The 23,948-nt window shown below is 42.6% G+C and overlaps 1 long non-coding RNA gene across 1 annotated transcript in view; it reads right to left on the reverse strand.

Annotated features, from left to right (window-relative positions):
- Nucleotides 1–1,643: 1,643 nt before the first annotated feature.
- Nucleotides 1,644–23,948, reverse strand: part of LOC112545497 (uncharacterized) — a 70,357-nt gene continuing 48,052 nt past the window's right edge. The window contains exons 2-3 of the long non-coding RNA XR_012900864.2: nt 15,735–15,815; nt 1,644–2,188 (exon numbers count right to left, since the gene is read on the reverse strand). This is a non-coding gene — a long non-coding RNA (uncharacterized LOC112545497). The remainder of the gene's footprint in view (nt 2,189–15,734; nt 15,816–23,948) is intronic.

Genomic DNA, 23,948 nt, shown 5'->3' on the forward strand with positions numbered 1-23,948 from the left:
CACAGAAAATTAAAAATTCTGACCAGCACTAATACTGTATATAATTCTGCTTATCGCTTAGCAAAAGACCACTTTCATTTTGCAAACAATTATAGCAAGTTCACTGAGTGCTGGCTTTAAGTCAAGTTTCACTGAATGCTGGGTAATTTACATTCAGTAAAAGAAATATATCATCACAAGATGTGATTATTTCAAAAATTCATTAGGAGTGCACATTTTTAGGTGATAAAAAAGGATGTTATGTGAGGCAATATTTTAGCTGATGTTGTATTCAGTTCTTGACCTTTTTCTAATTTATTCTCCACAATGACTGATTTGTTAATAAGGAAACCATATAGCTAACCAAAAAACTGAATATTTCTTCAGTGGAAAAAAAGTTTTCAAGGTTTTTTTCATGCTGACTCAGGTCTAAAAGCCAAAAAATTGCAATTTTTCACAGAACTGAAAGTCAGTATAGCTCATTTGAGGAACAGCAGCAGGAAAATTCTAGTAAACCAGTTTTATTAACAGGAATGACAGATTATCTATTTAAAATGTTTGGAGAGTGAAACTTCTGTCAATGTGGACATCGTGGGATCCTTTGAAACTCTGGTATAGTTTTCTTCAACAGAATTTATACTGTCTTATAAAATGTAGTGCCAGAATCACCAGTGATGCAAAGAAGCCATAAACCTGGTACATCTGATCTATCTAATATATTGGTTTTTTTTTTTACAAGAACTAGGTAAATACCACAAACATTTGTTCAAATATAAAATGTAAATTACTTTTGATAGTACTTGCAACCTCTCTCACTCTTTTTTTTTCAAACACTTGCACAACACAAGTAGATTTTTGTCAGGTATCATGTTAAAGGAATAAGAATATTTTGAAGTATTTGTACTAGAAATGTTTGGTAGCCATCATGAAAGCTTTTTGTGTCATCCAATCAGAAATCAAACAATGCTATGCAACTTGCTTAACCAAACAGTATAGATACTCAAAAAGATATACTCACTGTTTATAGTCCCAAACTACAGGCTGATATGTAATCATATAATTAATTAGTAAATAATAAATTCATGAAAATTTAGATCTGATTGTGAATAAATCACAAGTAGAAGAGGAGCTATGTTCACCCGATAAATTGTTCTCTGTGAATAACTCACTACATGTCATTTTTAAGATAGCTTTTTTTCCCCAACATACTGGTATGTAGATAGCTTCACATCATACAGTGCTGCAGCATTTGACATTTCCCTGTGATATATTTATTATTTATATATAGGTGCACACAGAACTTGTGCTTACAACAATCTGTCTTCATGTCTGTCATCCTCTCAAATGAATTTTTGTCCTAGAAATTCCTTGGAGTTCATTACTGTTAGGGGGTCCTGTTCATTGAAACTCATTATTGTTCTAATCAATTACACACAAGAGCTGTAAGTGATCGCATTATAATAGTCAGACCCAGCCATTCAATGAAAATTTAATTACACAGCACAGAGACATGACAAAAAATTCATGTCTATGTTCAGGAATGCAACTTCCCCAATAGCAGTTGGTTACTGAATGTTTTCATGCTACTATATCTTCTCTTAATCACACCCATTTTTTTAAAATGAAGCTGCAACTGATCTATACAACGGTTTTAACGGCTCCTTGCCTCATCCCTAATTCTGGAATTTTAAAGTTCTTTTGTTAGCTCTTTGTGATACCAGACACCCTAAATGATATGTCCATTTCCTAAAAGCACTCAACAGCTAACAAAAACAGTCTGATTCCAAGGCTGGTATAAAATCAGCGCACCCCAGTTGACTTCAATGGGGCTGTACCAATTTACACCAACTGAGGATCTGGTCCTGTTATGTGATTACCTTATGACTCCAGGAGATATGCAGGAACCCCTACTGACCATATTGTGAAAAATCTGGCGCAAATACCTTCTCTTAGGTGTACTGTGCTGCTGTAAACAGCCTGTATATCAACAGCTCAATGTAAATAATTAATAGGCTGCTTTTATTATCATACAATAAAACCTCTCTTGGGAATCACTCCCCAATACAGATGAGCACATAATGGTTAGTGGGTGACTCCTCAGCTTCCTCCAGCGGGTTCTGTCCCTTGTTTCCCCAACTCCATTTTGAACCATTGAACCAAGGGTCTGAGCACTTGCTTCCGTGGCTCATCCTCTCAATAGCTGGCACTGCTGCAGTGGAGGGGAGAAGAGGATTGCTGGAATGGGATTGCTTCTCATAACACCAAACCGAAAAGAGACAGAATCACCAAGCAGGTGAAAAGGGCTGGTTGGGGGCATTCCCTGCCATTTGGAACAACCCCATCCCCAAACCTTCCACCCCACAGGTGTCCTTTAGGGAGAGGGGCTGAAGCTTTCCTCCCCACTCCGCAATTCATACAGGGACATTGCTGACTGCTTCCCTTCTTCAGGGAGCAAGGGGAAAGTGCAGTTTCCTGCATTCCTCACTCTGGCTGGGGAGTGCAGAGCTCAGATGAACCTGGACCTGTCTCAACTAGGGGACATGAACTCCTCCCCCAACTGTGCCTGCTGAAGCTGCAGCAGCTATGGACAGGCGTGTCTCACCTGTTCCACTAGAGTAGTCCTCTCTCCCCAGGGCAGCCTTCATACTGAACACCCAATCCCCAGACCCACCCCAGAGAGATGATTTAAATGCAGAAAAACAAAAATGAATTGAGTTAAGGACCCAGACAATGCCAGGTAAATCTTCTAGTAAAGAAATAAATAATAAAGTTATTCATCTTTGTCAACAGTCAAGATAATTATTAATGGCCACCTTGTGTACAGTCACTTTCCAGATCATTGCTTTCTTCTCTCTCTCTCTCTCTCTCTTTATTGCCTGTGCTACAGAATAAAGGTTTTAAGGAGTTGTCTTGAAGTTCTCTAGCTATTTTTAAAGGCCCTTTATGGAAATACGTTAATGATGAAAATGTAGATATTTAAAGATAATTATTGAATATTTACTGGCTCTTCTTGAACATTTGTAGTGTATCTTCTCTTTAATTGGTTTTGACAGATATGGAACAATTTTATTTTGCACATGAATTGCTTATGGCACAAGCAAAAACTATTTTGGGGACAGGAGGAAGGAATTGGTAATATTACTGTGGCCAAAGTGTTTTCTTATTCCTTTCAATAAATCATCAAATAAACCAATATTCACTCATTTCGTTTTATTTTCTTAAAGACCTTTCCCAGAGCTTGAATTGTGGCTAAAGTTATATGCCTATGCTAATTTAAAGTAAATGATATAATGTACTGCTGGCATATGCCTGCTCTTCCAGTCTAATGAAATATGGTGACTAAAGCAATATACATTGCACGAGGTGCACGGTGGAGTGTGTGTTTGATATTAGTAGGGAGACATTACTAAAATAGAATAGGAAATACTGCCGGTATGCTATCTTCAGTGCTTTTGAAGCTTATTCTCTTCATATATAGATATACATGCTTCACATATAAAAGCTTTTGAAGTGTATTCTATTCACTTACACATACACACACACAGGCTCTTTTTTGAGCACTTGATTAAATAGGCATTTGACAAAATACAAGTGGATTTGTAACAGAAGTATTTCCCAGTAACGTATTAATTATGTTCAGGATTGAATCACATACATTTAATGCTACATTTGTCAATAGTGGACTGATCTGCAAAGACAAATGTACTGACTTACAATGATCGACACCAAAAATGTGCATATCAGAAAGTATTTATAATGGTGACTGACAAAATAGGCAGCATGTGGAAATAGGGAAGGTGTTACCAATGTGCTTTATCATCAGATCCCCATGGAAAGGATTTCAATAAGCTGCATTAGAGTAGCTGAAAGGTTCTGTCTGACTCTTGATTCTACCTGATGCGTAATTATAAATAGGGTGTTGTGTTACTCTAAATAGCATGGTTAAATAAAGACCTAGTTTTACAAATTAGCTTCCTGTACTTGCTGGCTGTCAGTGCTGTGAAAAGAACCTCTTTAGCCTCTAAATAGCAAAACCCACAGCAGCGCTAACTCAGATAAGAGCTACTTGATAACAAGAGCAGGGGAAACCAAGGAAGTTTGCTTCAGTTTTACTGTTGCCATTTACTAAACCTGAATCTGAATGTGTCCAGAAGGAAGGTAACTCCCCCTCCCCATTCAAGAAAAAAAAATCAAAATATTGATACTAGAGGTTCCAGCAGGACAACACCATCCTCTTCAAGGACAGGTGTGCTAAATTGTGGGTAAGCCATCAACAGAGATTACAGGGACAGAGGCGCAAACACTTTAGGGCACCAGAGAGCAGCAGGAAATTAATCACCAGGAATGGACAGTCCACCATGAGGTACAGAAGAAGATAGATGTCTGTGCAGATGCTGGAGAGGGGAGCTGCAACTAGGGGGCTGTAGGAAAGAAGACTACCAAAAGACAGTTTTTCAAGGGGAGGTGTTGGTGCTCCAGTCAGTCAAGCAGATGGCTCAACATGGGACATGGGAACTGAACTGATAAACCATCACCTCACAGCTGAGTATACAGTGCAGGAGTACACAGTGGATGTGCGTGTGTGGCAGTGTATGCATACCATAGGGTATCCCTACCCTTCGAGCTGGCAGTGTAATTTCCAGGTCAGGTAGCAGTACACATCTTTGCCATCCACATCCTTACCTCTCTTTATTACATAAAAGTCACTTAAATGCTTCTGCCTGTGTTTTGTTGGGCTGTCCATCTTTCTACCCTCAGAGGGTGGGATTAGCCTGCAAGTAACTTCTGTAGCACTCACTTGACATGACCATCTAAAATCTTAGACAGCCCGTAATGTGCCTTAACTATTGTTAGGTTCCTTCCCATGCTATTAAAAAAACCCTCTGTACAGCACCTAACCACATAGATATCCCCACAATGCCCAAACAAACACGCAACACCTTCCCAAGGGGCACAGGTACCTAACGCCTTTTTGTAAAACCCATGGGCACATAAACACCCTTTTTCAGGTTGGTTAGGCATGAAACTCCATGTTTCACGGAGCTTTGATGCTTTGACAGCATACGTGAGGTACAGAATTAAGGTCCAATCTTATGAAGTGCTGGGTGTGCTCAACACACAGGAAAGTCATGAAACTACAGCCTGTGCCATATTTCTGTATCAGACAGTACCACAAAATGAAGATTGATAAGGGATGGGGCACTTTCTGCATGACAAAAAAACCCCTTCTTATATCAATCTATATAGCAAGCTATCCAATCATGTTACTTGAAGGAAAACAAAGGGACCTGGACATTTAACATGTTATTTTCCACCTATGAGGGAGTTCTAAGCTTGGATTATTTTAACATCATAACATATTGTAACCTGGTTAGGCTCCAGAATAGAGTATTTTAGTAAGTGAACCACTTCACTTTATCTATTACAGCAATTAATTATCCTTTTAACAAAACTGATTGTAGCAAGAACACATTTTTTTTCCTGAAGGAAAAAAGAAACTACAAAATTTTAACCAATTAAAATCAAGTAGCTAATAAAACTCAGTAGCCATTAACATGCAAAATGTTTTGTTCCTTTAATATGATTTGCTCTAACTAAAAGCAACACTGAGAAAATAAGCTCTTCAGCAAATGTGGCAGATGAACTGGAGGGAGGAGGAATAAAAAAGGAAAAAAAGGGGTGAATAAAAACATTTTTAAGTGTAGATTTGATACAGCAGTGGTAATTTAAATTAGTTTTAAGTACATTGGGCAATAAATGGCCTCATAAATGTGCAAGGTAAACTCTGAGGGTACAGAAGAGAACCATTTATTGCCCTGTGCAAACTAAAATTATCTCCTAAATAATAGATTTTCTAGTTGGGCTGAATTATTGTGCAACAGAGGGACAGTAACTTCCACTGAATCTCTCCCTGGGTTAACAGTAAAATGAACGATATGAATTAGATCAAGGTAATGTTAGATGTCACCAGTTTTAGCTAATTCAACCTTAGAAACTTTTCCCAGGAAAAGTAAGTCAAGCTAAGATCGGATCTTGAGTTCATGCTTTTAATAAGCTGTTCAGTCTGTACAGGAAAGAATTTGCTTGAAGCTCTGCATAATACCATATCTGTATATTTTCTTTGCTTACTATCATGTTAGCCATTTGTGCCATAAAAAAATACTAAAACAATAGATGATGGAGATGAGTGATGTTGAAACAGCCAAGAGGCACAAAGGTTCAGTTCAAATGACTACTACCAAGATACATTTTAATTAAAGTTGAAGTAAATATATTTCATGACCAGTGTTCCCTATAAGCTGTGCATGTGTGTGGCCTCTCAGGAGAGATTCCAATGATGTCCAGTTGATTAGCAGAGCGCTCACAGCTAGGTGGTACATATTTGCACATGCCTCCTTGAACATAATTAAATTTATTCCACACATGGATGGAAAAATTTAGAGGGAACATTGCTCATGAGTCTACCACTTTAGGTTGAACATTTCATCAGAACATGTTTTCTCAAGAGATTTTTACCATTTCCTGCTTGTATCAGACTGGAAACACAGCATGAAGTCTCTAGGGTGATATACATTATGTGTATATATTAGGTAGATTTGCGAATGAGTGCCTATGTTTAAGGTTGGCCACACATAAATACATCTAATTTTATGAACCTCCAACCAAATTTAGTTCAAGTTTTGAGAGAAGGTTTGGGCCAGTTTTTATCTTATTTAAGCCATCTTGCCCATCATTACTGATGCTGGACTACTAGCCATTAAAAACTGTTAGATACCTGTATCTGCAGGTATTGCCACTATTCGCAGATAAAGGTTTCTCTCTCTGTTACTGTATACTGGACTCTTTCTCTTCTCCTAGCCTTGGTCTCCTAGCCTATGGAATTGATTCTTTCAGTCTTTTTTTTCCATTCCAGACTATCTTGAAGTAGTTGCTTGGAAATTCTGCAGCTAATCACATCCTTTTATATACATCTATCCATCCATTTAATTTTAGGTCTTGCAACCTTTCTCTTACCTTCCACTTCTGAGTTTAACATTCTGTTTCCGGTGTAATCTACCAATATTCTTTTCTCATGCCCAAAATGTCTAAGCCTGGATTTTCTGTTGTGGGTACCATCTTCACACTTTGTCTAATTTCTTCTTTCCAAAAATGGTCCATCCTTGTCAGTTCAAGCACTCATGTGAAGAAATTTATTTCGGCTGTATTCAAAATCTCTTCCTGTTTCTTCTTCAGTGCCCAGGATTTGGAGCCATACCAAAGTGCAGGACTAATTCGTCTTGGAGATATTATTTTTCAATTGGATAGGTATTCTCCTATTGCAGATCATTTTGCCCCCTTCTCTCCATTTAGTTCACACCTTTCCACTTCTGCTTGAGTTTGTCACTGAGTTCATCATTTTCCTGTGCTATTGAACCTAGGTACTCATATCCTGGCCTGTTTCATTTTCTAAGTAACATTTTATTGGCTTTGCAATTTTTTGGCTCATGAAAAATAGCAACACAGAGAATAAAGCAGTAGGACAAAATCCTCTTTGTTGAGCACACATTCAAACTTGTATCAGCAGTGTATAAGAATCCATACTTGATCTAGTATCATAGGGTATGTCAACACTACAGCACTAATTCGAACTAACTTAATCTAGACCTAAAAACTAGCTCGAATTAGCATTTTGCTAATTCGAACTAGCATGTCCACATTGAGTGGACCCTGAACTGAGGTTAAGGATGGCCGGAAGCAGTGCCGGCAGGGCATCAGATTAGGACTTAGAGCGTGGAGCTGCTGTCTCAGGCTAGCCGAGGGCTGTGCTTCAAGGGACCTGACCCCTGCCCCGGACAGACAGTTCTCAGGGTTCCCCGCTTGCTTGTCTAACTCGATGAGGGGCAGCAAAGCAGTCCTGTCTTGGAGCGCCCTGAATGCCCACACTCAGCACATCACAGCACTCGGCCATCAGCCTGGCTGCACTTGCCGCAGGCTGCCATGCGGGGGGGTCAATCGGGGAGCTGCAAGACAGCTTCCACCCCGAGGAGCCCGCAGAGCCACCCCAGTCCTCCCTATCAGGGGCTTGTACCCCATTCCTCCCTCACCTCCTTCCACTTATCCCTCCCTAGTCCCCATTCCTGATGTACAAAATAAAGGACATGTGTGTTCAAAAATACAAACTCTCTTTATTGAACAAAACTGGGGGAGACTGGGAAAAGGAGGTGGGAGAGGGAAAGAGAGAGAGTGGGAGAAGGGAGGGGGAAACCTGGGAGGAGGGAAAGTATCAAACTTTGGTATGCCATATCTTCAGTACTGTGTACAGATGTGATCTCCTCACTCCAGAAAAGATATTTTGGCCTTGGAAAGCGTTCAGAAAAGGGCAACTAAAATGATCAGGGGTTTGGAACAAGTCCCATATGAAGAGAGGCGAAAGAGACTGGGACTTTTCAGCTTACAAAAGAGGAGACTGAGGGGGAATATGATAGAGGTCTCTAAAAGCATGAGTGATGTGGAGAGGGTGCATAAAGAAAAGTTCTTCATTAGTTCCCATAATAGAAGGACTAGAGGACACCAAATTAAATGAATGGGTAGCAGGCTTCAAACTAATAAAAGAAAGTTCTTCTTCACAAAGCAAATAGTCAACCTGTGGAACTCCTTGCCGCAAGAGGCTGTGAAGGCTAGGACTATAACAGAGTTTAAAGAGAAGTTAGATAAAGTCATGGAGGTTGGGTCCATGGAGTGGTATTAGCCAGGGGGTAGAAATGGTGTCCCTGACCTCTGTTTGTGGAAGACTGGAGATGGATGGCACGAGACAAATGGCTTGGTCATTATCTTCGGTCCACCCACTCTGGGGCACCTGGTGTTTGCCGCTGTCAGCAGACAGGCTACTGGGATAGATGGACCTTTGGTCTGACCCAGTACAGCCATTCTTATGTTCTAAGCTCAGGGTCGGGGGTCTCACTGGACCACCTTGATTTTCATGCAAACCTGCTCCTGGGTGGCCAGGCTGGCAGCTATCCTGCCCTAGACGGCCACTTTCCTGTGCCTAGTGCGGAGGTCATGGATGAGATCCACGATCTCCGCACTAGACCAGGCGGGCGCCCGCCTCTTGCGGCCCCGGGCAGGCTCCTGCGAGCCGCCAGCCTGGTCCCGGGAAGAGGCGGAGGACTGGGTGGCAGCGGGTGGCTGGCTCATGCCGTGCCAGGTGCAGGGTCTGCTGGCTGGGTGCTGGCAGGCTTGCACCTGGCACGGGCACTGTAGCCAGACCGTGCCCCTTTAAGGGCTCCGGGGCCGGGAGGGGGACAGACAAGTTTCCCTCGTGGTGCCCAGAGTGGCCACCAGGGAAAGCTGGGGAGGGCTAGCCTCCCACTGGTTTGAATTAAGTGGCTACACAGCCCTTAATTTGAACTACTTAATTCGAACTAGATGTTAGTCCTCGTAGAATGAGGTTTACCTAGTTCGAACTAAGAGCTCCGCTAGTTCGAATTAAGTTCGAACTAGCAGTTTGTATGTGTAGCGCCTATTAAAGTTAATTCGAACTAACATCTGTTAGTTTGAATTAACTTTGTAGTGTAGACATACCCATAGATACTTTTACAATTAAAGGAATAAAGATAAAATGACTGCAAAGATAAAAGGTTAAAACAATCAACATTAGTATAAAATCATACTTAAAGTTGTAATACTAAAATGCTTCTGAAATAGAAAGGCTTTTATTAACATTTGAAACAAAATGCTAGTTCAGTGGTGAGCTTCAGATCGAAAGGGAAGTCTCCCAATAGCCATGCAGCCAGAGAAACAAAAACAAAGGCAATGTCTCATGCCTGTGCAAGCTCAAATAGCTGCATCCTTTCATACCTATGTGCATGGGATGGTATTTTTATGAAAGGTATTAATGACTCACAACGAAGGGACTGTCTACACAGGCACTTTGTAATGACAGATTTGGGCTAGCTGGGCTTGTGCTAACATTCTCAAAACAGCTGTGTAAGCAACACTTAGAAGCTGGAGCTTAAGCTGAAGCTCACACTCTGAAGCTCATCTACCTCTCTACACTTCAGAGCCCAAATTAATTAGTCTGGGCTGCAATGTCTGCACAGCAGGGCTTCCCGGGGGGGGGGGGGGGGGGGACAAGTGGGGCAATTTGACCCAGGCTCCGGGCTCTGCAGAGGCCCCCACGAGAATATCTGAAGTCTGAGGTCTGAGACAGGGAATGCCAGGAAGGGGCCCCCAAAATTGCTTTGTCCCAGGCCCCCGAATCCTCTGGGTGGCCCTGCTGCACAGCTATTTTTGGCACGGTAGCATGTGCCCTGTGATCCTGAGCCAGTTGGCCCCGGCTGGCGGCCATGTGTCAAAATACCTTAAGGGTCTTGGCAGCAAAGGTGATCACAGGCCTCCTTCAAGTGAACAGGTCACTTAAGCACTCAGCAGAAGCTCCTTTGTGCAGGAAAAAGCAAGCCGCAGACAAGCAGAGGAGTGTGGCACTTGATGGGTTGTCTCATGTTTCAGATTCAGGGGCAGGAGCTGAGACAAAAGGATTCTATAGACAAGCAGCAGAGAGTCTGTGCAGGTCCCTGGAGAGAACTAGAAATGTTCCATGGGACTGGACCATAGTGACTGGCCTGAGGATTGTGCAGCTCCAGAGTGGTCCAGATGCTACCACTCGAGGAATAAGGACCTCAGAGTACGTCTACACTACAACGTTAATTTGAACTAACGGATCCAGACTAAAAAACTAGTTCGAATTAGCGTTTTGCTAATTCGAACTAGCATGTCCACATTAAGTGGACCCTGAACCAGGCTTAAGGATGGCTGGAAGCAGTGCCGGCAGGGCATCAGAGGAGGACTTAGAGCGTGGAGATGCTGTCTCAGGCTAGCCGAGGGCTGTGCTTAAAGGGTCCCGACCCCCACCCCGGACAGACAGTTCTCAGGGGTGCCCCACTTGCAAAGCAGTCCTGGCTTGGAGTGCCCGGAGTACCCACACTGGGCACATCACAGCACTCGGCCATCAGCCCAGCTGCACTTGCCGCAGGCTGCCATCTGGGGAGAGCGGGGTAATTGGGGGGCTGCAGGAGAGCTTCCACCCCCAGAAGCCCACAGAGCCAGCCCACTCCTCCCCATCTGGGGCGCGTACCCCATTCCTCCCTCACCTCCTGCCACTTACCCTTCCCTAGCCCCTCTTCTTGATGTACAAAATAAAGGACAATTGTGTTCAAAAATGGAATCTGTCTTTATTGAACAAAACTGGGGGAGACTGGGAAAAGGAGGTGGGAGAGGAGAAGAGAGAGGGTGGGAGAGGGGAGGGCAACTAAAATGATCAGGGGTTGGGAACAGGTCCCATATGAAGAGAGACTAAAGAGACTGGGACTGTTCAGCTTAGAAAAGAGGAGACGGAGGGGGGGACAGAATAGAGGTCTCTAAAAGCAGGAGTTGGGTGGAGAGGGTGCATACAGAAAAGTTCTTCATTAGTTCCCATAAAGAAGGACTAGAGTACACCAAAGGAAAGGAATGGGTAGCAGGCTTCAAACTAGTAACAGAAAGTTCTTCTTCACAAAGCAAAGAGTCAACCTGTGGAACTCCTTGCTGCAGGAGGCTGTGAAGGCTACAACTAGAACAGAGTTTAAAGGGACGTGAGATCAAGTCATGGAGGTTGGGTCCATGGAGTGCTATTAGCCAGGGGGTAGGAGTGGTGTCCCTGGTGTTCCAAGGTTTGTGGAAGGCTGGAGAGGGATGGCACGAGACAAATGGCTTGGTCACTGTCTTCGGTCCATCCCCTCCGGGGTCCCTAGGGTTGGCCGCTGTCGGCAGACAGGCTACTGGTGTAGATGGACCTTTGCTCTGACCCAGGACGGCCATTGTAAGCTCAGGGCTCAGAGTCAGGGGTCTCAGTGGACCACTTTGATTTTCATACACACCTGCTCTTGGGTGGCCAGGCTGGCAGCTATCCTGCCCTAGCCGGCCACTTTCCTGTGCCTAGTGTGGAGGTCATGGACGAGATCCACAATGTCCGCACTAGCCCAGGCAGGTGCCCGCCTCTTGCGGTCCCGGGCAAGCTCCTGGGAGCCGCCAGCCTGGTCCCGGGAAGAGGGGGAGGGGTGGGGGGCATCGGGTGGGTGGCTCGATCCGTGCCAGGTGCAGGGTCTGCTGGCTGGGTGCTGGCAGGCTTGCACCTGGCACGGGCACAGTAGCCAGCCCATGCTCCTTTAAGGGGTCCGGGGCCGGGAGGGGGGCAGACGAGTTTCCCTGGTGTTCGCCAGAGTGGCCACCAGGGAAAGCTGGGGAGGGCTAGCCTCCCACTAGTTCGAATTAAGGGGCTACACAGCCCTTAATTCGAACTAGTAAGTTCGAACTAGGCTTAATCCTCGTGGAATGAGGTCCGTTAGTTCGAACTAACTTTGTAGTGTAGACATGCCCTCAGGGACATACTGTAAATAAACAAATTACACTCTGTAAATACTTTGACTCTGTGCCACTGATTTCTCATCCATAGGGTAACTATCTTCCAAGGCCCAAATTTTGTCAGCCACTTGGTCAAAGGAACAACGGTATAAAAGGAGACAGAATCTCTGAACGGAAACTGAGAAACAGTCCTTTGGAGGCCTTCTGGTTAAAGCCAACATCTCATAGTCAGCAAGTGGTGTTATGTTTTCAGCTCAGAAAACTGAATTCCAGCTTTAGTGGAACTACATGACATTTCCCTTGACATACAGGACCTTCTTTTAGAGATGGCGACTAAAGATGTACCTTGTCCCCATTCAAAAACAGTAAAAAAGCTCCTTTGATAGCCAGTGACATTCAGTTTTTTTTCTCTTGGCAGCGGGACTTGTCAGGGGAATCCAAAGAGACAGCGTAGAAGTAAGAACTTCCAAAAGATGAGAAGCCTAATAAAAGTAAAAGTTTAGGCTCAAAGTAAATGAGATTATTAATTATGTTGGACATGCTCTGCCAGAAAAATATTTGATCTAGAGAGAAAGGCACAGAACATAGAGAGAAGAGACACTACCATCCTGGAGACACCCTGCCAGCATCCACCAGAGGGAATCATGCTATAGCCAGATTGGCTGTAGTCCAGTGCCATCTGTGTAATATTATAGACAGTGAGAAGTGGAGAGCCAAACACAGATGCTTTTCTTCAGTTAATGTGGGAGCTCTCCACCCCACCTCCAAAATTCCAAAACAGCTCCATTTCCAGAGCAGCCCTAAAAAAGCTCAGACAAGCAGAACAGTGGAAAATGGCTAGAAGGCTCTTTCATCAAGATGAAGATTCTGAAGTCAATAACTTAAGGAAATCTTTTGGTCATACTTCCATAAAATGTTCAAAGAAGGGACTGCAAAAATGCTTTCAGCTGATTAAAAGAGAAAAACACTTCTGTTTTGGTGGATTGTTTAAGCCACTGAAATTAAGGGCATCTTCTCTGATTGGCTAACATGTTCATAAGTGGGTGGTTTCAGTATTTTCAAAGCACTTTTTCCCCCCTGTATGGAACAGCAGGAAGACCTGGAGTCAATGGAGTTACACCCAGGATGGATTTGGATTGTTGTGTTGCATGTAGCAAGCTTTTCTCTCCTTTCTCTATGCTTGCAAAACTTGACTGAACACATAGGTGCTGGAGCTAGGGATGATGAGGGTGCTGTGTACTCCCTGGCTTGAAGTGGTTTCCATGATACACAGGATTTACAGTTTGAGTTAATGGATCTCAGCACCCCCACTATACAAATTATTCCAGCACCCCCTGAATGAACACAGCTCCAGGATGACCAAAGACTGACTCTTTTCAAAGACAGACAAAGAATAAACAGTGGACTGCTTTTTAATGGGGGGGGCAATGATCTAGTAGGAATTGGGACTGCATACAGCCTGCATCAGGGTTATATTTTCTTCTGTACAGTTGATGGAGCATAAATGGTTTCCTGCATGCCTTATAAAAACCAGGATTTTGGCCTGAGCCTTAAGGTTCTGGCAGTTTCTTCAGAAGCTTTCCAAAGTCTCAGGATATTTAGTGATTCTGAAGCTACACCCATGAAAATTATACTGTATTGAGAGAAATGTTTGCATATGCATTTGACACACATTGTTGGAAAAACTAGCCTATTATATTTTTGTGGCACCTGACCCTGCGAGGTACTGGAAAAAACATCACTTAAGGGCCATGTAGGTTGGTTATACGTTTGCCACATGCATGCTTCTAGTGGCATATTTGGTCACAACATCTAATAAAGTAAGAGATTACAGGAGAACAGAGAGTTTGAAGCCATGATAGAAGATAGAGTACTTGCAGTTTCTCCACATTGCATTCCTCCACTTCTTTACTCCATTTATCGGGATCTACCTAGCACTTCTAAACTGTCTCATAGAGAGAGAAGCAATCAAATAGCGGTGTCATTACTTTGTGGAAGATTGTAGTGGCTTTGTTTTCACCTGCTGTGGACTGGTATTTTCCCAATGAAATGGGTGACCTGCTAGGATGTACCTGGGTACATTCTGTATTACAGCAGGTATGTTGTATGCACCTAAATCGCTCACCATCAGCCATGCCGTTAGTATTGTGCTGAGCTCTTTCAACAGTGATGTGAGCAGCATAAGTACAGAACATCAGCTGGTGGTTTTAAATAGTACCAAAACAATGGAATCATTTGATCAGCCTCTATCATTAGGCCGCTATTCAAATCTGTTTCAAACCAAATTATTTCCCTTTAAAATGTAGAAAATTTAATACATTTTGGCTTGGGCATCCAGGTGCTGCAAATACTTTCAATGTTCATCTTGTAATTTGCATTCAGGGAGGTTTAATTAAGATTTTCTGAACGCAGGTGTCCATATTAGCCAGAGCCTTAGTCCTCGTCTGAAGCCAAGAATCTAAGGAGCATTTCTTTTACCTTGGCTGGAGGTGTACATAGATCAGTGCAGCTGGAGTCTGCCAATTTTCCAATTAATTCTGTGCAATTCTGCACTATCAATTAAATGAGTGACTTGAATAATCCCTACTTAGAATGAAAATCATTTCCTCAGGGAGAGCTATATAAGGGAGTCTGAACAGTGTCTTCCACAGAGGGGGTGAGTATCATCCTTCAAAGATATTCTAACTGCATGCATATTTCTTAGCCCCCAGACTATCACGTTATCATCATGTGCATCCAGAACCTGATCCAAAATCTACTGAAATCAATGAAAAGTCTTCAGAGTGAGTCCAATTCAGACCTGCTCTAACCAGGTGCAATAATTCCACTGATTTTAGATACATCAGCCTACAATTGAACATGCCCATATATATTGAATTTTGAAGCACCATTTCATGGGAATTAATAATAATCTATACTGGGAAAAATTCCAGTATCAGGAATGGATGATACAAGGGTAACTAGTCATGCTTTTGTGCAAGGATTTTTCCTAGATGCTCTTACAAAACCCACGCATAGTTCAAGGATCATGCTGGATTGCCGTTACAATTTTCCTGTATATTGGGAGTCACTCATGACTGAAGGAAAACCATGCAGTCATTGCTATTTTTTAATTACCAATCAAAATGAAGTAGCTAAGTAAACAAATACACAGGTGGGTCAGTCAACTAATATGAATCAGATGATATAGTGCCAATTTCAAAATACTCTCAATGTTTTTCTCTGCCAGTGACATTTCACCCAAATATATTTATCTCCTCTTATAACCTTATCTGAAGGTTCAAATCACAATGTCATTTCCTGTTCTTATTACAATTTTATTCACAAGAATGAGGTTTTTAAATCCATTATACATTCTGTGAAAATCAGTACTGTACCTCATTCATTTTGACCTTTTCCATGTTCCTCATCGACTAGGCTGGCCAATTTCCTTCCAACTTTTCTATCCCCCAAGCAACCTGTGAACAAGAATTGAAAATGGTTAGCCTATCAAAAATGTCAGCATTTTAAAAGTTAGTATATTGCCTACATGATGGCCAAGATCAGTATCATCATCATCAAGACACCACAAATGTACAATTTTGATTACCTCTTAACAAAGGTTAAAGGAAAAAATCCAATAATGGGGTTATACATAAAACAATCTCCTATCAGCTATATTGTCATAGGAAAGATATATTGATAACTACATTGAACTAGAGAGGGAGTAAAGTATTGACATAAATCAAAGCATGCCTTAAATATGCTAAAAAAGAATGAAAACTAGAAAGTGTGATGCTCTAGTTTAGAACACAGGAAATGCTATTAGTCATTAAAAATCATGGGAAAATCAGAAATTTTTAACATTGAAAAGGTAAATATAATTTTTAAATGAAACAGACTCTCACACACTGTTAAAGCCACTGTTTAAATAAGCAATGTTTAAAAAGTGAATGATCAGAAATTAAATTGCAGCTCTGACTATCTTCTTTCCCCTGCATTCCAAAGGCAATCTCGACTGGATGGGAGTGTTTTCTAATCTAATACCTAGCACAAGATCCAGGCTGATGAAATAGCAATAATTTCATCATGAACCCAAATGAACTCTTCTATTCACAACCTAAACATCAATGTAATGATCTTTGTTCAGGATATGCCTTGTAAGCTGTCATTTGAAAATGCATAACTCATGGGTCATTAATATGTATATAGCAACATTACATTTAAAGTTATGAACAAAGATGAAGTTGACTAAAATGTGCTTAGTGGACTAGTTCAGGAGTGAGTAAACAATTTTCTTAAAGACAAAGGATGAGCTGATTTCTCTAGCCAGGTTTCGTCAAAGTTGATTGGCAATAACCAGTCAAGCGGCCATTCTTCGGCAGTTAAAGGGGCGGGAATAGATCAGTTTGGCTGTGTCCAGACTCAGGGGTTTTTTCGAAAAAAGTAGCCTTTTTTCGAAAAAACATCACCTGCGTCTAGACTACAGCCGTGTTCTTTCAAAATTAAATCGAAAGAACGTGGCTTTTCTTTTGACAGCGGTAAACCTCATTTCACGAGGAAGAACGCCTTTTTTTCAAAAGTGCTCTTTCAAAAAAAGGCGTTCTTGAATGCCAACAGGACTTTTTAGAAAGAGAGCATCCAGACTCACTCGCTGCTTTCTTTCGAAAAAGCGGCTTGCTTTTTCGAAAGTTCCACTTGCAGTCTATATGCTCTTTTTCGAAAGAGGCTTTTTCGAAAGTATCTTTCGAAAAAGCCTCTTTCAAAAGAGGCTTGCAGTCTAGACATAGCCTTTGTGTTTTAACAAACAATGACGTGGAACCTTTTTCACCATGAAACTCCATATATCCATCCTCAAAGCAGGAAGGAACTTTATCTAGCTATAACCCCTCAAGAAAATGCATTTCGAAGGGTGGCTGGACTATAAAAGGTGAGGTGAAAACACCTTAGATTTTCATTCTCTTTTTTTCTCTCTCACCTGAGAAAACAATGGAACTAGCCCTTTGGACTGTGAGGGCAGATCCTGACTTAAGAATTTGGTCAGCCCTATTGCTGGGATAACGATTTCACCTTGAAGTAAGTCAAGTTTACAGTTACTAGAAAGTGTTTTATTTTTATTTCTGTTGTAACTATTTCTGAGTTTAAAGTTTCCTTTCATTTGTACTAACTCAAAATCTCTTTCTCTTTGTAGTTAAATAAACTTGTTTTATTCTTTAATCAAAACTAATCCAGTGTTGTTTTTAAAGGGTATGTCTACACAGCAAAGTTATTTTGAAATAACAGCCATTATTTTGAAATAACTTTACTAGCGTCTAATCAGCCAAACCACTATTTCAATATAAATTTGAAATAGCAGAGTGCTTATTTTGAATTTGGTAAACCTCATTTCATGAGGAAGAACACCAAATTCGAAATAGCTAAATCAAAATAATCGCTGTGTAGACGCTTATTTCGAAATAGGGGGCCTCCAGTCCTTCCTAGGGTGCCCTGGTGGCCACTCTAGGCCAAAACAGGCAAACTCTTCTGCTCCCTCCCCAGCCTCAGAGCTCTTAAAGGGGTAGACTCCGGCAACAGTGCCTGTGCCAGCTGCAAGCCTGCCAGCACAGAGCCAGCAGTTGCTGCCCCAGCCCAGCATAAACCAGCAACCCACTGGAACCCAGCCCTCCACCGCTCCCCAGGATCAGGCTGGCATCTCCCGGGAGCCTGCCAGGGGCCACAAAAGGCAGGCACCTTCCTGGTCCAGTGCGGATATCATGGACCTCATTGAGGTTTGGAGGGAGGCCTCCAATGTCCATGATCTCCGCACTAGACACAGGAACATGGCTGTCTACAGGCGGATGGCTGCCAGCCTAGCCACCAAAGGCCACATGCGCACCCAGGAGCAGGTGTGCATCAAGATAAAGGAGCTGCGGCAGGCTCCTATTATGATGCCCCGGACTGAATCTTGGGGGGGTCAGACTATCTGTGCCCCCCAGGGGGTCATCGACCCTGGGGCAGAAGGCCCTGATCAGGGCATGAAGGAAGAGGAGGAGGAGGAGGACAACGATGGCCAGGAGTCGCAGGAGTCTGGAGGGAGCGTGGCACTCACCCAGGACCCCCAAGGCATTACAGCAGCCATGTCATCAGTGTTATCCGAGGCTGGAGAGGCCTCGACATGTGAGTGCCATCACTGTCCCCTTATGCAGGGCAGGGTGGGGGAGGAAGAGGGAGACAAGGGACCACGGAGCACACAGCAACCTGTGCATGTTCCGTGCCACCCTGGGCATGTGGGCCCGGCTGGCTGCCACACGGGGGCCCTGGCCTGTTACCCAAATGTGTATGTATAAAGGCACATGACATGCTCCTGACCCCAGGGAGGGACACTGCATGATGCCCTCCCCCCACATGGCCTCCCTCTGACCTGGAAGAGAAAGGTCCCTTTAAGACCTCTTGGTGGGTGGGTCCTGCCTCCTCCAGCCCCGCCCACAGGAAGCTGAAGGAGGAACTAGGCGTATGAGAGCTGGGAACTCAGTCAGAACTTGTCAGCTGAATAGGCCAGATGCTTGGCCCCAGCTCCAAGGTAGTGAAAGGTTCAGCCATGCCACACGCGATGGGAGGACTAGGTTGGGCTGCCAGGACCCCTGCTGGCCTCTGACGCCTGGCCTGGGCTGCTGAGACCGCTGCCACGGCCGGAAGAGACGCTGAGACCTCTGGGACCCCGGCTGGGCTGGGCTGGGCTGGTCCACCTGGGCCCCTGCCTGAGCTGGAATCCATGGATACCCTGCCAACATCTCCATCCCCAGCTGACCCTGAGGAGCAGCAGCTGACCCTGGTAGGCAAGTTGAGTGGCAAGTTCCCCCTGTGGGGCAAAACCCCTGTGCTTGTCAGCTCTCTGCCAGTGAGGAGACTTGACCCCTGCCCAGCTGGGACCTACCCGGAGCTTTAAACTGCTATCACACCGTTTGTGTTAAACTTTTGCTTGCCCGCCCTGCCCTGTATAAACTGTTTGCCCAGGCTGGACCCTTGACTTTAGCCTGCAGCTCTGCCTGAACAGAAGGCCGGGCCTGGTCAGCCACCTCTCAGCCTACTGGGAGGCTTGGACCCTTAAGTACTTGTATATTGAGACACAGCAACTGTCCTTTAACTGGACAGTAAAGGGGGTCAGTGTGGCCTCCCACTGACGTGGACCCCTGACATTGGGTAACTCCATCTGAAGTAGCAAACTATTGTCCATTGATTCCCTACAGGGGGATCCTCTAAATATTCTTTCAATATTTGGACTGTTCAAAAGAGGATTGGATAGGACAGCACTTACATTTGTTGAGAAAACCTGGGACTGGAAGTAGGTTGGAGTCATCCTGCAAGTGGCAACCAAAGTTGGTGAAAGTCAGAGTGTGACTGGAGTGTGCTAGCAAGCAGGAGCTATTCAGACACTCCTGGTATGACCTCCATGCTGTTTGGCTGTTTGCAAGTGGCCTAGGTTGGGATTTACCACATCATAACATTGTAAAGTATCCCCATATTGCAGAACAGATGGTAACATAGTCCTAGAATGCACCCTGGAATATCATACATTATATATATGATAAGTAGATTATAGAACTGATAATATGCTGGACTCAAATCTGTAAATCAGGGGTAAACTCTGCCTCTAAATACAGGAAGATAATTCCCATCATAACAGCTATTGTTTGCATAAGGAACTTCATGAAAATTTGAGGATGATACAAGATGCACACAAACTATATGTTTAAGGAAGGATAATCATTATTTATTTATGGGCCTGATCAATACTTAGTGAAGTCCTTCTGTTGATTTCATATCCAATAGGCACTTGATATGAAAAAAATGGGCACAGGAGATGAAAAAAATTGAAGAAACAGTAGTAAGGATTTCTAACAACTCTTTTTATATGTTTTAATATATTTTGCTACTAGCAGATTTACCTGGCATTGCTCAGGTCCTTAACTCAATTCATTTTTTAAATAAAAGGAAAATGTACACACTTCATTGGAATGATTATATTTTTCAAAAATACTACCGGTAATGTTACTTTTATGAAAGTAATTTTAGTAATTTTTTTTTAAATGGGAATTCCATCAAGGGTATTTTTTCTTCATCCCTATAAACTCTTATTCACTATGTTTTAGCAAAATGGGTGATAGCCAATTTGGTTTCCAATAATACTATCTTCTAGTTTTCAAACCTTAAGCACTGATTTAACTGTGCTACAACAGAGCACTACTCCAAATTTCTCCATTTTATCTAGTTTCAGTAAAATTTATTGAGAAGAAATCCTATTCCAGGTTCATCCTATTTTTCTGGATCATCTTGGTTCAGTCTCTTTCAACATTTGCTCAGCTATGTCAATTTTGAGGAATGTACTTGATTTGGGGGTTCTGTCTCTTTTCTGTTTGCTTTTATGAGAAGCCGTCCCATTCTAGGCACATACCATTTTCCTGGCCAACCAAGTCCTCATGTTGCTTTAAGGTATGATAAAAGGAAGTTGTATACAGAATTTAGTGGTCCTAGATCTAACTGTTTAAGGAGAAGTTCTCAATCAGACAGACATACTCTCTAAAATATATAGTAGATTACTTAGCATACAATTCTTTGAAATAAAACCCTTGTTCTTTGGCTGCCTTAAATAGCAAAACTAGTCACTATCGTTTCCTCTCTGTTCCTTTCCTGTTACATTTTCAGGTTCTTCCTCTTGGGATGCTCTGGAGATGACGTTTTCAAACTGCTATGGGTGATGCTTAAAGGATTGTTCAGTAAGGCATATACAATAGCATAGCATGTAAGCATTGCAGCTGTCACCTTCCTTCCTGAGGCCGATTATCTCTGTAACAGCCTAGGGCTTACAAGCAGAAGTTTACAAAGTGTGCAACTCCCACTTGACAACAAGCACCCTGAGTCTTCTGCGCTGCTTCAGAAAGCGCCTACTTGTTTAGTATGACATATTCCTTTTTAAATGCATAACAGAATTCAGATTTCTAAATAGAGTTCTTCCTTTGTGGCCAGAAGTAAATATTCCTCCTGATGTTCCATGAGGTAAATGCCAAGCTCCAATACATTTTTGTATGAAAAAAAAGACATTTTTGACAAGGCTCTACAGTAAGCAAGTTTCCAGATGAAAAAAGTCTGCCATAATAAAATTTGCCACTAAAATGCTTCAGAGTTGTGTTCAGGAATTTGAACTATAATACATATATTTCAATGACTCCTTTATCTAGTGTAAAAAGAAGTTTTGATAATTATAATTGTGCCCCTTTTGGTGTTTTTAATCACTCATCCCCCATGAACAATAAATCGGAACAGTAATTTTAATACAAATCATGATCAAATCCAGTTTTATTCCCCTCAAATGTAAATAGAGATAGGATATTCTACCAATCTACTTAAGTAAATGTTCTTTCAGGCCTTGTGTTCATTTATACAATATGGGTATGTCTACACTAGCCACCCTAGTTCAGACTACAGTGGCTAATGTAGTCATTCGAACTTGCAAATGAAGCCCGGGATTTAAATATCTCGGGCTTCATTTGCATGTTCCCGGGCGCCGCCATTTTTAAATGCCCGGTAGTTCAAACTACCTGCCCGTGGCTACACGTGGCACAGGCTAGGTAGTTTGAACTAAAGCTCCTAATTTGAACTACTGCTACTCCTCCTGCAACGAGGAGTAACGGTAGTTCGAATTAAGAGCTTTAGTTCGAACTATCTAGCCTGTGCCGCGTGTAGCCGCGGGCAGGTAGTTCGAACTACCAGGCATTTAAAAATGGCAGCGCCCGGGAACATGCAAATGAAGCCCGGGATATTAAAATCCCGGGCTTCATTTGCAAGTTCGAATGACTACATTAGCCACCCTAGTCCGAACTAGGGTACTTGTGTAGACATACCCTAAGTGAAGTTAAATTACGTGACCAAGATTTTCCAGTATTTTTGTTCCTTAATTTTTGTGGTGCCTAACACAAGACACCTAAAAGAGACCTGACTTACAGGGGCGGGGGAACGTAGGAATGCTCAGCACTTTCTGAAATGTGGACCTTTTTAGGATGTCCCATGTCAGGCAACCAAAAGTCAAGTCACTTAGGCCTGTGATAATAAAAGGAAGAAAGAAAGCCCTTTGGCTATCTAACATTAAAATTTTTCCCTGCAGGAAGTCAAGAATTCTGTGCCATGGCTCATATGGTGTGTGCTCACCTATACTCGAGTTCCTTTGATTGTTATAACATTATAGACAGGGGTCAGATTAAGCCAGTATTTAGGGAATTTTTCACTAATAACTCTTGAATGCCTCCCCAGAACGTGTCCTAGAAAAATAGTAAGATTTAATTTGACAAAGTTAACTTTCTGTCCCTTACAGCTGAAAATAAAACTTTCCAAACTTATCCCAATGACGTGCTGTCCTCATAAGTCTGCAGCAAGAGAGCTGAAACATTAGCTCAGAGAAGTGTGAGCTGACAAGTTTATCTTGATTGGGGGTGGATTTTGAATATAATCACAGTTGACAATATTGTTATTTACATTATTTCATCTCTCATAATGTTATCAGAAACACACACATGTATAAGTACTCTTGGACTGGGGATAGCATTGCTGGGTTGAATAACTTTACCCCTTTTGGCCCAAATAGCTAGCCAAAAGTGTGTGTGTGGGGGGGGGGGGGATTGCAGGTTGGCCCAGCTGGGAAAAGAAATTGATGATGAAGTCAGGTCTCTCTGATGCAAGCTTGTATATTCACAAGTAATGTACAAAGGCCTGTTTTCCAGAACACAGAAAGAGCCAAATAGGCTGACAGCCCCAAGCCACTTTTAGGCAGCATAATACTGTGCTTGCCTAGAATCTATCTGTAACTTCCTTCCCAGTTTGTTTCTGTGTGCCTCTTTCTGAGTTTGTTCCTGTCTCTTTCCTTTCCCCTCCCCTCCATAAATCTTTCCCCAAAACAAAATCTTCTATTCAAAAAATGAGGAGTACAGGATCTTTCGAAAAAGCACCCCGATGTTGAAAAACCACATCTAAACCACGGTTTCAGTTTCAAAATGGCGCTTGTTCAAAACAGTACCATGACACGATTATGCAAATGAAGCATGGAATATTTAAATCCCCACTTCATTTGCACTTTTGAAACGTCTAATTTACATCCCTCTGCCAACAGAGGGGTGTAGTTTAGATGTAGTCTTAGTTCTAATTCTGAGTGGACTTGCATATGTTTTTGGAAGGTTTTTTGGGGGTGGGGAAGTGGACTGATCCTTGCAGCTATTTTAGGTGAAGGGTAACAGTTACCCAACATCTTCAAGGATGTTTTCCACAACCCAGAGCCATAACAAAAATTTCCACTCAACCAATCCGATACCTTATCCAAGATCTTTTTTTAAAATTAACTACACATGAATTCAGGCAGATCTAACACATAAAAGTACTAAACGTCTATACGAAGGTAGTGTAGGCTCTCATCTAAAATAGACAGAAGTAACGAATTAAGACTGTAACTAGCTTTATCTACATTGTGGACCGATCGCAGGAGGGTAAGCAATAAACACAGTCACATTGTTCATGCCCTCAGTCAGGGGAGGAGTGTGTGCTTGGAGTCTAGGGCTTGGGCCTGTGGTTAGGGCTGAGCAGCAAATAAG

The sequence above is a fragment of the Pelodiscus sinensis genome, chromosome 1 (assembly GCF_052426305.1).
Source record: "Pelodiscus sinensis isolate ZL-2025 chromosome 1, ASM5242630v1, whole genome shotgun sequence".
In the NCBI taxonomy this organism is placed as follows: Eukaryota; Metazoa; Chordata; order Testudines; family Trionychidae; genus Pelodiscus; species Pelodiscus sinensis.